This window comes from Schistocerca nitens, chromosome 6 (genome assembly GCF_023898315.1).
Source record: "Schistocerca nitens isolate TAMUIC-IGC-003100 chromosome 6, iqSchNite1.1, whole genome shotgun sequence".
Taxonomy (NCBI): Eukaryota; Metazoa; Arthropoda; class Insecta; order Orthoptera; family Acrididae; genus Schistocerca; species Schistocerca nitens.
In genome coordinates, this window is record NC_064619.1 from 348,802,376 (window position 1) to 348,819,612 (window position 17,237).

The 17,237-nt window shown below is 44.9% G+C and overlaps 1 non-coding gene across 1 annotated transcript; it reads left to right on the top strand.

Annotated features, from left to right (window-relative positions):
- The first annotated feature begins 5,887 nt into the window (after nucleotides 1-5,887).
- On the top strand, nucleotides 5,888-5,962 carry Trnat-ugu (transfer RNA threonine (anticodon UGU)). The gene has a single exon. It is a non-coding gene; the product is annotated as a tRNA-Thr (tRNA).
- Nucleotides 5,963-17,237: the final 11,275 nt, after the last annotated feature.

Consider the following 17,237-nt stretch of genomic DNA (forward strand, 5'->3'; position numbering starts at 1 on the left):
TCTTCTTCAGAGATCCGTCCGGTGTGGCCGAGCGGTTCTAGGCGCTACAGTCTGGAACCGCGCGACCGCTACGGTCGCAGGTTCGAATCCTGCCTCGGGCATGGATGTGTGTGATGTCCTAAGGTTGGTTAGGTCTAAGTAGTTCTAAGTTCTAGGCGACTGATGACCTCAGAAGTTAAGTCCCATAGTGCTCAGAGCCATTTGAACCATTTTTTCCTTCAGAGAAACTAGGACGACCTGCCCGATGCATGCCTGCCACACTTTGCCTACCTTCGTTGAAGAATTTTACCCAACGTGCCACTGTTCTCTACGGCAATGCCGATTCCCCGCAAGCCTCTTAAAGACCTTGATGGCACTGTACGATCTCTGGCACGTTCAGTCGTGATCCTACTCTGTTATTCCTGTTTCTAAAACATAGTGACGAAGTTACGTTAGACCGCTCGCTCACAAGTGACTGTGTTTTCCTCGATTGTGCGCACGCCGGTGACGTGGGACGGGTGGGTGCATTTGCTCGGAGGTAAGGTAAGTATGTCAACTGTGACAAAAGTAGATTCCATAGTGTCTCTACAGCAGTGTTGCCACTATTTAAGTTCCAACCTACATATATACACTCCTGGAAATGGAAAAAAGAACACATTGACACCGGTGTGTCAGACTCACCATACTTGCTCCGGACACTGCGAGAGGGCTGTACAAGCAATGATCACACGGACGGCACAGCGGACACACCAGGAACCGCGGTGTTGGCCGTCGAATGGCGCTAGCTGCGCAGCATTTGTGCACCGCCGCCGTCAGTGTCAGCCAGTTTGCCGTGGCATACGGAGCTCCATCGCAGTCTTTAACACTGGTAGCATGCCGCGACAGCGTGGACGTGAACCGTATGTGCAGTTGACGGACTTTGAGCGAGGGCGTATAGTGGGCATGCGGGAGGCCGGGTGGACGTACCGCCGAATTGCTCAACACGTGGGGCGTGAGGTCTCCACAGTACATCGATGTTATCGCCAGTGGTCGGCGGAAGGTGCACGTGCCCGTCGACCTGGGACCGGACCGCAGCGACGCACGGATGCACGCCAAGACCGTAGGATCCTACGCAGTGCCGTAGGGGACCGCACCGCCACTTCCCAGCAAATTAGGGACACTGTTGCTCCTGGGGTATCGGCGAGGACCATTCGCAACCGTCTCCATGAAGCTGGGCTACGGTCCCGCACACCGTTAGGCCGTCTTCCTCTCACGCCCCAACATCGTGCAGCCCGCCTCCAGTGGTGTCGCGACAGGCGTGCATGGAGGGACGAATGGAGACGTGTCGTCTTCAGCGATGAGAGTCGCTTCTGCCTTGGTGCCAATGATGGTCGTATGCGTGTTTGGCGCCGTGCAGGTGAGCGCCACAATCAGGACTGCATACGACCGAGGCACACAGGGCCAACACCCGGCATCATGGTGTGGGGAGCGATCTCCTACACTGGCCGTACACCACTGGTGATCGTCGAGGGGACACTGAATAGTGCACGGTACATCCAAACCGTCATCGAACCCATCGTTCTACCATTCCTAGACCGGCAAGGGAACTTGCTGTTCCAACAGGACAATGCACGTCCGCATGTATCCCGTGCCACCCAACGTGCTCTAGAAGGTGTAAGTCAACTACCCTGGCCAGCAAGATCTCCGGATCTGTCCCCCATTGAGCATGTTTGGGACTGGATGAAGCGTCGTCTCACGCGGTCTGCACGTCCAGCACGAACGCTGGTCCAACTGAGGCGCCAGGTGGAAATGGCATGGCAAGCCGTTCCACAGGACTACATCCAGCATCTCTACGATCGTCTCCATGGGAGAATAGCAGCCTGCATTGCTGCGAAAGGTGGATATACACTGTACTAGTGCCGACATTGTGCATGCTCTGTTGCCTGTGTCTATGTGACTGTGGTTCTGTCAGTGTGATCATGTGATGTATCTGACCCCAGGAATGTGTCAATAACGTTTCCCCTTTCTGGGACAATGAATTCACGGTGTTCTTATTTCAATTTCCAGCAACAATATAGGAGAAATTACAAAATACTCTGGCACTGGATGAATGTAAGATTTTATATATTGTTCTAATTTCCATTGTGACTACTCAGATAGTCTGTAAGTCCATGCCATGGTAAGCTGCTCTGACCCATGGGCACAAGCGTCACATTCTGCCTGTCGAGAGTGCTAAATCAATGTTAGATTCCACAAAATGACAACACTAGAGGGTTAAAATTAAAAGCACCTGAATTAGTTGCAGAACCAATTCTCGAAGCATATGGCATTAGACATTTTCCTTACAAACCCATCGACGTTGGTTGGTTTATGGGTTGAAACATATTCACTCGTCATTGTCATCGCAATATAGTCCATCATACTAAACTGGTAGTCCCACTGGTGCCACGTATATTTTGGTACAAACCCGTTGGAAATCCTCCACTTCAATTAATAGCAAAGCCGCTATCAAGTGCCAGGATTATGTTCACACAGGTCAATCCGCTGGCGATCACATAATAGATATTTCTAATGGCAGTATTCTGGGAAGAGGATGTTCCGATGGCACAGATAAATCTGGGAGGCCGGCTTTAGGGTACTGTGGTACCGTAGACAGTAGTATGTCGAACATTCCTGTATCCAGGTGCAGCATTTCTGCTATTGGCTCATCAGGGCCACGGTGCACCTATATGTACAGAAACACGAGATATTACGTGATAAATAATTCTAATAATGTTAATGATGGATGAACAGACACTTCATTTTGGCCACTCTCTGCTGATACTGCTGGCGTTTTGTGATGGTGTATTCAGTGCAATAAGAGATCATGAACAATGATTAAATTTGTATCACGTAATGGGGACGAGATCGAGAGCATTTTTCTTATTGCCTCCGGAGGTGTTCCCCCCTTTCTGACGGCTGGAACCCACATTATCACGGAACCGCGCGACTGCTACGGTCGCAGGTTCGAATCCTGCCTCGGGCATGGATGTGTGTGATGTTCTTAGCTTAGTTAGGTTTAACTAGTTCTAAGTTCTAGGGGACTGATGACCTAAGATGTTAAGTCCCATAGTGCTCAGAGCCATTTGAACCATTTGAACCACATGATCACGCCACGTGCCAGGGAGAGATGCGTCGTCTTGGTATAGTGCCTCATATAGATACATCATATCACTGCCCTTGATTTTGAGCCTCCTATTGATGTAAATAAACTACTCTCTTTCTGTCTATATGTTCTATCCTTTATGTTCAACATAGGAACTCTCATCACACCCTTCCTACTGAGACCCGAGCCTTCTCTTCTGCCGTTCCCATATAGACTAGCAGCTTCAGCACTTTTGAAACGTTTGTTCACAGACATCCTCTGACACAAGGTTCAAATGGTTCAAATGGCTCTGTGTGTGTGAAATCTTATAGGAATCAACTGCTAAGGTCATCAGTCCCTAAGCTTACACACTAGTTAACCCAAATTATACTAAGGACAAACGCACACACCCATGCCCGAGGGAGGACTCGAACTCCCGTCGGGACCAGTCGCACAGTCCATGACTGCAGCGCCTAAGACCGCTCGGCTATTCCCGCGCGGCTTCAATGGCTCTGAGCACTATGGGACTTAACAGCGGAGGTCATCAGTCCCCTAGAACTTAGAACTGCTTAAACCTAACTTACCTAAGGCCGTTACACACATCCATGGCCGAGGCAGGATTCGAGCCTGCGACCGTAGCGGTCGCTCGCTTGCAGACTGAAGCGCCTAGAGCCGCTCGGCTGCTGAGGCCGGCGACACAAAGTGAGTGCCGTGTTTGTGTGCTGAATCCCGAGGTGAACGTCATCTGTTAGACGTTGTCCAGAACATCGGCAGCTTTCCGAGTTTCTGTGATGTCGGGGCCATAGAGACTTCGTCGTTGTCAGTTACACCCTTACCGTCAGGCAGTACAGCGAACAGATCCTGAATTCCTTCTAATGCCAGGGCCTTTATTCAGGGCATCTTGCGAAGCTTGGATACTGAAGTAATGGAATGGCCGTCGGTGAGCCCTGTCCGAAACTGCGTCGAGCACATGTGGGACATGCCAGGCAAATGCGGTAGTGGTCGTTCTGTTCCACCACAGACTCTCCAAGAACTCGCGTTGCCCCTCAATGATAAATGGGAGCGGATGCCATAGGCTGATCTCTGTAGAGTTACAGGGAGCATGCAACGTAGGTGTCAGGCCGCGATAAACCACTCACGGACGGCATACTATTTATTAAAGGTTTCAAAGTCCACTGAAAAGCACCCAGGAGTACGAGAAGAATGATTTGCTTTTGGACATTACAGTTCTTCATATGTAAACGGTCGACGATACAGTGATGTTTTGTTGTGCACTTAATTTGTGAAAGATAAAGGTATAAATTGGTAAAAAACATATTCCTCAATTATTGCTTAATGGAGTATGGTTGACGCTGGAAGTCACGTTCTCATAGTTCTTTGAGCACTTTATGTACTGCTGAACGTATCCCAGCAGGATCGCAGAGTAGGCAGTATGTGTGTTAATGGCCTAAGGCATTTCTTCACCATATACTTTGACAATTGCCATAACACTTGCGCAGCTGCTGGAGCATTGAGTACAAGACGACTTTAAAAGTCATCATCTGAAGAACTTGAAGTCCGAGAGAAACATTCATTTCAGAGAAATGATAGGAAAAAGAATGGAAATAAACGAAACACGGCACTATCCACAATATGTTTACGCCATTCCATTTATTACGGTAATCAGCATTAGCATAAAAGATGGCACAAGTTTTAGGGTAAAGTGTTTACTATAGAGAATAATCGCGACAACGCGCCAATGACGGCTAGAGTAACAAAGAAAGGGGAAATAACAGTATGACTTGTTAGTGAAAACGTACAGCGTGACTGGAACTGGTTATTGTACCCGAATATGCAGCTAAAACAATTAGACTCACGTCGAAGTTGTGGCTTCATTCAAAGCAGTGCGTGTTAATTTAGCTCAAGCAATAACGCGCCAGCTTGCTCCGCTACCGTCCCAGCGTTGCACGGGTAGTTGCCTCGGAGTTGTCCGCAAGTCTCGCAGCCCGGACTCCCAGACAGAGGCAGAGACGGCGGCGGTCCGCGGCGCCGTGCGGGGCACTGCTAATTTCGCGACGAGCTGCCGCCGTGTCCCGTGGCTTGCATTCACCGGCCCTGATTGGATGGGAGCGCCGCGCGTCTGATTAAAGTGTACGCCTTGGCTGCGCCGGCGCCGCTAAATATGGCAGCGCGGCTCGCGCAGCTGCTGATTGCAGCCCGTGTGTGTCGCCGCGGCCGCCACTCACACTGCTCACCTCACGGCTCGTCTCGCAGCACGGCGCCAACTTTCGCCTCTATCGCCCCTCCTGTGCTGCAGCTACTTGCTCATACTTCGTGTACGCCTGTGTTAAGGGGTTTAGATAGTCTGTGAAACATAAAACAGTATTATCCAAGCCGATAACAGCTACAAATTATATTCCCGGAAAAAAATTAGTACTCCTTTAAGGACGACGTCGATTTTGATCGTATGACGGCTTATGTCACCTGGTGTGTAGTTGATGAAATGATAATGGTTTCAGTGTTGTCTGCCAACAGATAGGGTAGGGGTATAGGTACCAGAGGGCCATCTTTGTCTACCCTTTAGTAGAGGATGCCCACAGTGGCTCAGTGTGGCGAAAACGTTTCAAGCAAGCCGGCAACCATGCCACTCGCGCATCGTAGAACCAACTGAACAAATTTGAAATATATACTTATATGGATATGGTGTCTGTTCTTTCGGACATGTGTGGCGTGGGACTACGAATATAGTGTGTGGACATACAAAGTGAGAATGTGTGCCTCGCGGGAGGTGTGCGCGAGAGTCCCTGCTGTCGCACTGTCCTCTATGCCCTCGGTGGCTCAGATGGATAGAGCGTCTGCCATGTAAGCAGGAGATCCCGGGTTCGAGTCCCGGCCGGGGCACACATTTTCACCTGTCCCCGTCGATATATATCAACGCCTGTCAGAAGCTGAAGGTATTAATATAATTCTAAATTTGAAATGTGTCAAATTGTGGCTTTCCAATTGTTGGGTTGGTCCTTTCGGAGAATTGACACTCGAGTTGGACATGCTGTGTCAGTTCTGCAACGACGCCGGTATCAATGATTACGTGAACATTCTCACACCCGTAGCTGAGATTCTGGAGAGCCACGGAACACAAACGTACGTCTGGATCGTCGTATTGTAACGGAAACAGTGACAGATAGATTGACAGATGGAACAACTACCACAGCACGGATAAGATAGCTTGTAAGTGTGTGTGTGTGTGTGTGTGTGTGTGTGTGTGTGTGTGTGTGTGAATTCGTAAGGGACCAAACTGCTGAGGTGGATCGGTACCTAGACTTACACACTACTGACACTAACTTATGCTGAGAACAACACACAGACCCATGTCCGAGGGAGGACTCGGTCCGGAGAGGCCGCGCAATTCGTGGCATGGCGCCTCTAATCGCGCGGCCACTCCAAGCGGCAAGAGACCTTGTGACCTCAGACGTGTCAACAAGGACAATTGCGAAGCGGTTATTAGCAGTGAGATTGCGAGAATCCACACCTCCAGCCCACTACTCACGCCGCAGCATCGACATGTACGAATCGAGTGGTGCAGAGGATCACTCGGAAGATGGATTGGTACGCCGTCTCTTCAGCGATGAAAGCACATTCTGCCTGCATGCAAGTGACTGTCAGTTGCGCCTACGACATAGAACTGGTATGAGGTTTCCCGTAGCGTGCATTCGTCAAACACACACGGTCCCAACCTCAGGTCTTGTTGTCTGGTCTGCGATAAGTTTCAACTCTAGTTCACCTTTGGTGTTCCTCGAGATGATGCTAATCAGCGCCCGGCACGTGCACAATGTTGTTAGACACCTTCTTTGACCGTTCTTGGAACACTAAGATGATGTGTTATTCCAAAAGCATAATACACGCCCACACAATGTCCGTGTAACTCAACGTGCACTGCTACACGTGCATGAACTTCCCTAGCCAGAACGACCTCCGATATTGTCTGCACTCAAGCATGTGTGTGATATGATGGGATGAGAAGTGACTCGTGCAGGTGTGGCCGAGCGGTTCTAGGGGCTACATTCTGGAACCAAGCGGCCGCTACGGTCGCAGGTTCGAATCCTGCCTCGAGCATGGGTGTGTGTCACGTCCTTAGGTTGGTTAGGTTTAAGTAGTTCTAGGTTCTAGGGGACTGATGACCTCAGCAGTTAAGTCCCATAGTGCTCAGAGCCATTTGAACCACTTTCTTGAAACCTTAGGAGTGTGGTCGATGGCCTGGAGAGGCGTAATTAGCATGTCAGTCATGCATAAGATGCTCTTTATGACGTCATTCTGCTTGTTCCATGAGCACTGTTCCAACAATAAATCTTGATTTAATTGGAAACCTATAAAATGGTGTACTAATTTTTTCGGTAGTGTATATGCTATGCCCGTTGGAGGGTCAAATGAGATCAAAAATTAAGATCTAACATCTCGTCGACGAAGAATTCCGAGATGAGGCGCTATCTCGGATAGGAGATGTATGGGAAGGAATATCGGCTCTATTCTTTCAAATGAACCATCCTAGCACTCATCTTCAGACACGCAGAGAAGTCACATAATTCACAAATCTGGATTGTCGTCCTGAGGTATGAACCACCGTCCATCAAAATACGTGTCCAGTGTTTGTCCAGCGTACATGCTAAGAATATGTACTTACAAGTACGCCAGTGAGAATCAAACGATACCTCTGTTCGACTCTCAAACGGATGTTGTGAGTATCCTATATAGTCACACGTCAATGCATTTGTCACTGTATGCAACATTCGATCTAATTTTATTGATAAGCTTCATCAAAGAGCTAAAACTGCTATTACCGATGCAAAATTCCAATCGATGATAATTGACAATGCCTTGAATAATGTATGGCTGTTGTCGCTAGGCGAGGGCGCTGTGGCAGTTTAGAGGAGGGAGCACAGTCCGAAATCTGCAGTGAAGTCGAGTGGAGGTCAGACGATACGCTGGCCGGCATTATTCGAATGAAACAGCTCGTTCACTTTTGAGGTAATTGTCCGCATCGTGGTCGTGCGTTAGCGTTCTCGCTTCCCACGCCAGGGTTCCCGGGTTCGATTCCCGGCGGGATCAGGGATTTTCTCTGCCTCGTGATGACTGGGTGTTGTGTGCTGTCCTTAGGTTAGTTAGATTTAAGTAGTTCTAAGTTCTAGAGGACTGATGACCATAGATGTTAAGTCCCATAGTGCTCAGAGCCATTTGAAACATTTGTAATTGTCCGCACCACGTTTGGTCGCTTTAGAGTTTCAGTGTGAACCGATTAGTTTCGTATTGTGACATTCAAAATATTGCCAAAGTGTGCAAATTTGAAAGTGTTTGGAACGAGTAACTTTAAGTTAGTAAATCGTACTGTTGGTGCTCCATTAACTGTAAATATTCTGAATCGAACGCCCAGTTATACGCTTCTTCAAATTATCGTTAATGGTAATTGACGCCTTTAAATCTATGGAGAGGAGAGAGGCAGAATCGTCGAATTTAACACACCTAAACGTCGCATTACACCAGTATACGGAGACAGGCAGCAAGGAAGTGACACCTGGAACGATCTTCGCATGCGGAGCCCGTATGATTAATGAATTTTCTAAGTATTGTTAGACAGGAAAAGTAATATAGACACTGAACAATTACGTGTTTCTGTGTCCTGAATCGTGACTAATTAGTAGAATTCACTGTGCAGATGAAAAGTTTAACTTGAACGCCAATATTGAATCGTGTGAGGCAGGAATAAAAAAAGAATGGTGTTTATGTTGTTGGAGAAATTCATGCGATACAGCAGTTGTCGAAACAAATTGCCAAAAATAGAAAGTCATTTCTAAAAATAAAAAACGGAGTGCAAATTTGAACAAAAACTTGATAATAATGAAAAACTGGAGGCGGATTTGAACAAAACACTTCATAATCGTGAGCAAAATTTCGAGAATATTCGATGACCACAGAAAAAAGTGAATTACCTGTTGGATCGAAAGGTAGTAGATATTTTTAATGAGATGCAAGACTTGTTTAATAGATTTGCGAAGGAATGTAGTAAGTCGCTTAATGTGAAATAACATGAACTCCTGCGTGATTTCACAACACATCACGAGCAGATCGAACAGATGTAACTCAAATACAGACCAAACAAACGGCACAGCAGGAAATCTGGTAACAATTTTTACTGGACAGTGAATTAACACATAAGACAGTTCCTTCTAACAGTGTGTGCGAGAGAATTAGGGAATCAGTCATTAAAGTAGTTATGGGTTTGCAACACTAACGCTCCGACTTCGAATCAAAACTGTAGAAGCTAGAAGAAATGATTGAGAGAGTAAAAATTTGTGACACATCAGTTGGTACAAATGCTATCCGAAAATAGCAAACTACAATGCAAAAAAATCGTTAGTACAGGTTGCTGCACAAATATGATAGCGGGTTACACGCTTCTTCAGAGACAGGTTAACGAATTTGACCCCCAAAAACCATTACATCAGGTAGGACTTACGAAACAATTCAGGTTGTGTTCTCACGAATTCAGGCTGAATTAAAAACAATTGGTTCTCGTGTATGAAACATGACTGCAGGTACTAAAATACGGGGAAATCGGATGTCCCACCACTGCATTAAGTTTGCATACGACGAAAATACATTTCACAACAATTACTGCTCGTGAGATAAACAAATAAGTATAATACTAAAATCATTTTCGAGCGCCACGAAGGATTCATGCGTAACTAGCTTCAGAAACACTGGGAAAGGGTACAGCGAAGATTATTTGATCATGATTTTGACTGGAATGTGCGAAAGCGGCTTCGCAAACGTTCGATGGTTCTGACGAGTTGTAAAGATATGTTGATCGCTTAGAAGGGATATTCAGTGAGGGAGCGCCTGGTGAATCAGAACAAAGTACGACATGTCTGAGTCAGAATTATACATTGCGGCAAGATAATTTTAAGTGGCGTCAAGGACTGAGAAGAACGAAAATAAACAGTGACATAACGGCACGTGAAGAGATGACTCTCGTGGAATGACGCCTTCACGATAGTTTTCGAAGTCACGAGAGGAGGGCAATGAGTTTGACAGACAAAGCTAGCGGCAGTAGGAGACAGAAGATTTTGGGAACGGTCACAACTTCTAAATGCGGATGACAGACACCGACAAATTGAGCGATCACCAATAGACTCAAATAATATTCGGGTGAGAGCCGCTCTGGAACACGTGAACGGTTTAATGGGTCAGATATGAGAATACAAATTATTAAATGCGATGTTGAAGACGTTAAGGCTGAATTACTGACAGAACATGCACAAGTTATACAACCCCGTTCGAACAGGCCTCGGAAGATCCAACGGTACCGGCAGTCCGCCATGTCATCCTCAAGTGTTAGGCGTCATTGGTTGCGAATATGGAGTGGCATGTAGTCAGCACACCGCTCTCCCAATCGTTGTCAGCTATTCTGACCGGAACCTCTTTCTCTCAATAAAGTAGCCCCTCAATTTACCTCGGAAGGGCTGTGTGCACCCACGTGTCAACAGCGCTCAGCAGACCTGAATGGCCAACCACTGAAGTGTCAGCCAAGCTCGACAGCAGTTAACTTCGGTGATCTGACGGGAACCGATGTTACGATTCCAACAGGGCCGTTGGCTACAAGTTACAGATCACTCTTTAATTCCAGTGATTGAACACACCGTAAATCATCAGAAAATTACTGGAATTAAGATTCTGGTAAGGCCGATACAGCCATTTCCATTAATTTATATGAAGAGTTTTGTGAAACAGAGGAAGTGCCTCTCTTCCCTGTCCATAGTGTGCATGTGTTTACTCTAACTGGGCACAGAAGTCGTGCAATTACTGAGCAGGTAGTCATTAAGTGGATGATTTTTGAAGGTACTTTACATAACTCTGTTAATTATTGATTCGTTTGTTGAGGATGGGAATTTTGCTAATGGTTGGCTGACAGAACGGAAACGTAGAGCTGATTCTGGGAAAGGATGTTCAAGAATCTACTTCGACCGTAGTCCCTTGTTGAAGAACTACGTTGATTTTAATACCGAAAAGAGGGCTCTCGCATTGTACGATTTTTAAAAACCATGAATGAATAAGTCTGATTCTAGCAAAAAATAGAGAATTTTTAAAAACACCATAATATACATTTAGCTTACCAGTGGCATGGACCTTATGGCACAAGAGATTACATCACCGTGCCAAATTTTAAGCCAGCCGCAATCTTCCATGTACGGATAGCTAAGATTTCAGTGGAGTTAATGATGCCTGTCTGGACCTCTTCAAACTCCTAATGAACCGATTCCACAATCACTCTACAAAACGAAACTTTGCTGAGTCCAATTTACTTTATATGGACGCAGACAGTTTCATACTCTGGGTGAAAGACTGCAATCCATATGAACTAATAGCGTACAGCCCCATCGAAATCGACGCGTCTCGGTATGTTTCCGATCATCCTTGCGCCATAATGTTTTAGACCATTATCTCGGTGATGGAAGAAAAGGCGAATGGCTCGCACAGTGAGGAATTTGCGTGGCTCAGATCCAAAATTTATGCGTATCGTAAGATGGAGGTGCCACCCACAGGCGTGCTAAGAGCCATCATGTTTGTGGATTACAAGGAGCGTCTGCGAAGTTGTGCGGATAATTCTATGCATATAGAGCGGCAAGTAGTCTTTATATCATGGGCCCATGAGGCATACATTGCAGTGCAGATGAAACTATCTGTCGCGCTATGACGATAAACACTACATCTGTGAGGATGCGGTCTGCTTCCTCCCATTCTCATACTCTTCGACTTGTGTGTGTGTGTGTGTGTGTGTGTGTGTGTGTGTGTGTGTGTGTGTGTGCGTGTGCGTATGTGTGTGTGTATTGGAAAGTAAGGTGAACCTTGGGTCATAGATGTGTGTACATGTGTGCGCGAATGACAGTGTGCTTGCAAAATTTGTATGTATAAGTTTATGGACATCACGTCTGCGTGAATGATTGTGTGGTTAATTTCTCTGTTGCAGCTGTGTGCTGCTAGCCTCCCACACACACCGTAAATATTTTATATATTGTAAACCATATTTGCAGGGAAAAATATCTATCTGTGTAATCTTGCTGCTGTATATATAAAACATACAGAAAAAACTAAATCGTAGTTTTAGCGTGAAAACAAAATTTACCTCTTCAGTATTACGTACAAGATAGAAACAGTATGATAAGCGTGTAAAGGTGCTGAAGGGGACGTAGTGCTGAGAAATAATTGTTAAGAAAAAATTCGATATTTTGCACTATTTGTGAATTATTTGGCATTAAATTTCATTCATCATGTCGTTGCGCTTAAATATTCAAGGACTTGCACGAGCTAGAATGCTGTAATGCTCATGTGTGTGCGGGTCTCTCAGTTACCACTTTTTCAAATGCTCACTAACAGTTAAAGTGTGCCTTATTTCAGAGGTGATCAAAAGTTATTTGTGTCCCTTTTGAGGAAACCAGATGGAGAACAGTGACCCTGGAAGGCCACTTCAATCTGCATGCGCAAAGGGCCGACTGGCTTACATCAGTGCTAATGAAATCATCGGAAACGGCGCAACCAGTACCGAATTAGGTTCTTAAAGTTATTTCTCAGTAGTTCTGGCTTCCACGTTCCTCGGACGTTAATGCAATAGATTTTTATTTCTGGGGACACTTAAGGGAACAAATTTACGGTACTCTGTCAATGGATGAAAATTACGTAATAGCTTGCGTCATGCCGCTTTGGCAGTGGCGGATGCATGTGTGTTGCGTAGGGTCCAGCAAAGCATTATATAACGAGTGGGGAAGTGATTACAAATGCAAGGCGGTCGCTTTCAACATCTATTACAAAGTGAACGTTTCTCGTCTGTGTATGTACCGGCTCTTTGAAGATATGCCTGGACGTCAAACGTAGAGAACGGAATTATTGCGCGTAGCATAATGAGCAATATAGTGTATCCAACCTACTGTGTGCTCTGTATTTCACTGGGTACAGATGATGTTACTGCATCCATTATTATTTTCTGTTGGCTTTATTTGCGTAATGGACGAAGGAAAGCGGTCGTTTAAATCTGTAAGAAGTTCATATCGTTCATATTATTTCTTAATGTTTAAATAAAGATAAGAGTAACACAAAGAGAAACACAACATACCGCATTGCGGAGGTGTACATTGGATGTAATTTGATGTTTTAACTGAAAAAAAAAAACATGTGTCACGAACAAGGCTCCAATATAGGCGGGTCTGCGTATCCGGTCTCCACAGCGTTACCGCGTCACATTGAGCTCATTTTCCTTTCCAGACTGTTTTATTGTGCTTCAACACAATAAGTTACAATGTTGTACAAGATTTCATATAAATTCAATCACTATCAAACCATTCTTTAAACTTTTTTATTAGTGATAGGCTTAATTTTTTATGCAAAAATAAACAAAGAAGGGGCAATGTTATCGGTATTCATATCCATAAGTGTAAACTAATTTTGGAGTCTTCTTGCAAACCGTTTTCAGTAATATATGTTGATGTGTTTCTTGCACTACTTTTCGTTATAAATTTGGGAAGAGAACTTTAAAAAATGCCACAGAACATGTCAGATAAAGTTTTCTTTAAGGTTGCTGTTGTTGTCCTCTCTCTCGAAAAGAATATTAAGCATTTTTCCATAGTACTTTTTGTGATCTGATTACTTGATAATTTTATGTAATTTGCAGTTCATGTACGTGTGGAACTCAGTTATATTATCATCACCCAATATCATTAATGACGTAGTTCACGTACTGTCCTATTAGCCAATGAATGGTATTCTTTCTTAAAAAGGGAAAAGTATCGAGCCTGCGGACTTTAGAGCATTGGATATACGAATAGGCATGTTGGAGACGCTGTAAGAAAAGCCAGCTAATCTCTGAGCCATTTCCAGTTTTGTATATTGCCAGCATGTATATCTATCTACTACTGTATCTTACATCCGCGCACCGCGTATAGTTCATGGTGCCAGTACTTTGCTACGCTGCACGCAGTTACATGGTCGCCAGAGCTTCGGTTTTAAATCATATTTCTATTAAATCTATTGGGGGGACTGTGTTTTGCTAGATACACTTTTGTCTAGAAATGGTATGAGGAACTGCATGCCGACCCAAATAAATTATGTATGCGTCTTTAAACAGCACAGAAGAAGAAAAAGTATTATCAATAAGAAACCATTAATCATATCCCTGTTATAATTTGCAAAAGTACTCAGTTTCTACAAATGATTAATAAATTCAAGAAACTTTTTCGTACCCATAATGTGCACCTTTACACTTACTCTTGATCAAAACATAGAAAAGGAATCCTGACGTCACGAGGGATGCCGCTAACTACCATAGGTATCGGTGCATTGTGTCTTATGGGCAGTGGCGGAAGCTTATTAGTCGACGGCAACTAGCTTGCGCCATTGATCCACTATCTGCCTGACCCGGACAAGAGCTCCTCCCACTTGGCCGGCCGCGGTGGTCTAGCGGTTCTAGGCGCTCAGTCCGGAGCCGCGCGACCGCTACGGTCGCAGCTTCGAATCCTGCCTCGGGCATGGATGTGTGTGATGTCCTTAGGTTAGTTAGGTTTAATTAGTTCTAAGTTCTAGGGGACTGATGACCACAGATGTTAAGTCCCATAGTGCTCAGAGCCCTTTGAACCTTCCACTTGAAGTTGCCTAACACTATCGCGGAGCATTGTGGTATAAGGAGCCTATTAGCTGTAGGCGACTAGTGGCGCCACTTCTGCACAGTGGAGCTATGCGCACATATGGTACGTCACTCGAGCACTTGCTCTCAGTCCCACAGTTTGAAGAAATTGTTAATGTAATACAGTGAATATTGTGGCGGTTGCAGTGCGTTACAACAATGTTATTTTTTCAAGAAGTACATAACGATTGAAACACCAAATAACTTAGACGGAGAAGTAGGTGAAACGAATAAATTGTAGGAAAGCAGATCAAGTCCAGAGGGTCTTATTTCTAAGAGCCGAGACTGAAAAGGACCCTTTAATCTGGGTTACCATTCCAGAAGCATACAATTAAGTTCGAGAAGATCAAAACAAGAAAAGTATAACAGCTGTTCTGAAGCTGTTCTTCATGGGAACTGTTTACAAGAAAATAACAAGCAGTATGGAAACATACGCCCGTAACCATACCTATGAAGACAGTCGCACAAAGGTTGATCCGTACAGGTTCGCAAGTCCATCCTAGATATGTAAACCCAAAAACAGGACAAAGAAGGCTCGTAAAAATGAAAGCTAAGAAGTTAAAAGATAGAGAGAGAGAGAAAGAGAGATCGCCACAGAAGCACATTGCAAGGAGGAAGCGAATGTTGAAGACAGGTACTTCCTTCTGTCAGGGATTTGCAAACTGATTCCAGAAGGAAATCTGAAATTACGTTCCGACATAATTTCAATTACACCAAAGGTGCAAGTCCCAGATAATCAACAGTTACCTTACAATACAGAACCACCAATGGCGTACCCACCAAATCTTACCTCATAATTTCCTCCTTCTCATCAAGTACCCGCCTCTAAAAGTGCACCCGCTGACACGTTATCCGCCGGATACTAACTTAACACAAACAAGTAACTATGTTCAATTTCAGTAAGATTATTAGCATGTAAATGTTTACTGTCTCATGATTTGTAAATAAATACATAATGTTCAAACTGTTACTTCTTTGTTTCCTCTTACTTTATTTACCACAGGTATGCTGTTCTTACAGTCAGAAAAGCATTTTTCAGACTTGTAGATTATTGCTGAAGATATATTATGAGATACAGTTATTCACAGCGTTCACTTTAGTGTGAGGACCAGTTTCTCTTCTGCTGAGAACTCTTATTTACTTCTTTGCCAGGTACGCGGGGAAGCTGCGCGGTCTATGGCGTCTTGTCACGGTTCGTGCGGTTCTCCCCGCCGGAGTTTCGAGTACTCTCTCGGGTATTGGTGTGTGTTTTGTCCTTAGCGTAAGTTAGTTTAAGTTAGATTAAGTAGTGTGTAAGCCTAGGGACCGATGACTTCAGCAGTTTGGTCCCATAGGAACTTAACACAAATTTCCAAAATTATTTACTTCTTTGCCATTTTAGTTAGGTATTCTTTTATGTGTTCAAGCAACCGATAAAACGAAGATTTCGACACTTTAAGAGAACTGAAAAATTTACTGTCATCCGTATGCTACTTGCGAGAGCTCCAATGGAAAACAAGAGTCGCAGGACCACGGAATTTTGTGAAATTTTGTAAGGAAACGTGCGGAAGAGAAACGATGAATAAATCATTGAAGAGACAGTTTTCAATTTCGACATGAGAGGGTATCATTTGTTGATTGCGTACTTGTTTACGTTCCAGGTTGCAAATGTTGCTCACTGTGCAACTACGTCAGCCTGAAACCGCACTAGAGACTGCTCTACTGCTGCCTGAAACCACGATCGGCAATGAAATGCTCAGATCTTGTGATGCAGCTCGTACACTGACATATTCAACAATCGAGACAGTAACTTCTTGAAGAATCTGTAGCGCAATTGGCCATCGGCATCATCCAGGAGCAAATCCTAAATGGACAACTGATTCCAACTTCCAAACCGTGCTCTTCAACCCTGGTGTGGGAAGAGGAGCTCCCTATACTCCTTGATGTGTCGATACTCACGAAGAGTAGCAGCACTATCGCTTTGGTTTCATAATACAATGTTACCAGTAGGCACCTGCTCACTTTGTCCATACCAACGGTGACCGTCTGAAACTATAATGATACTGATGCTTGTGTTTCAAATCTGCGTCGCTTCACCAGACCGGTGCCTGACGGCAAGACAGGACAATAACACTGCAAACAACACAAATCCTGGAGCAAACAGACTGAAGAAAGCTCCTATTAAATTGGATACCAATATGATAAATAGTTTCCCTTCTTCACAGGCTCAACCTGTGCATTGAATGTTTTCTCATTTTCCTACTTTTTCGGCTATTCTACATTCATACAATAGTGGTGAGAAATAGTTCTTCGTATGATGTGATTCTCTTAACAGACTGTTTCCTGATAATAATTGACCTATTGTTGATAAACGGCACCGCAAATTGCCTGGTTCACAAAGCCTATGGCAGCTAGCGGGACCATCCTTGACGTTCCTTAGCAAAGAGCAGCCTTACCTGTGTGGTGAGCTGGTAG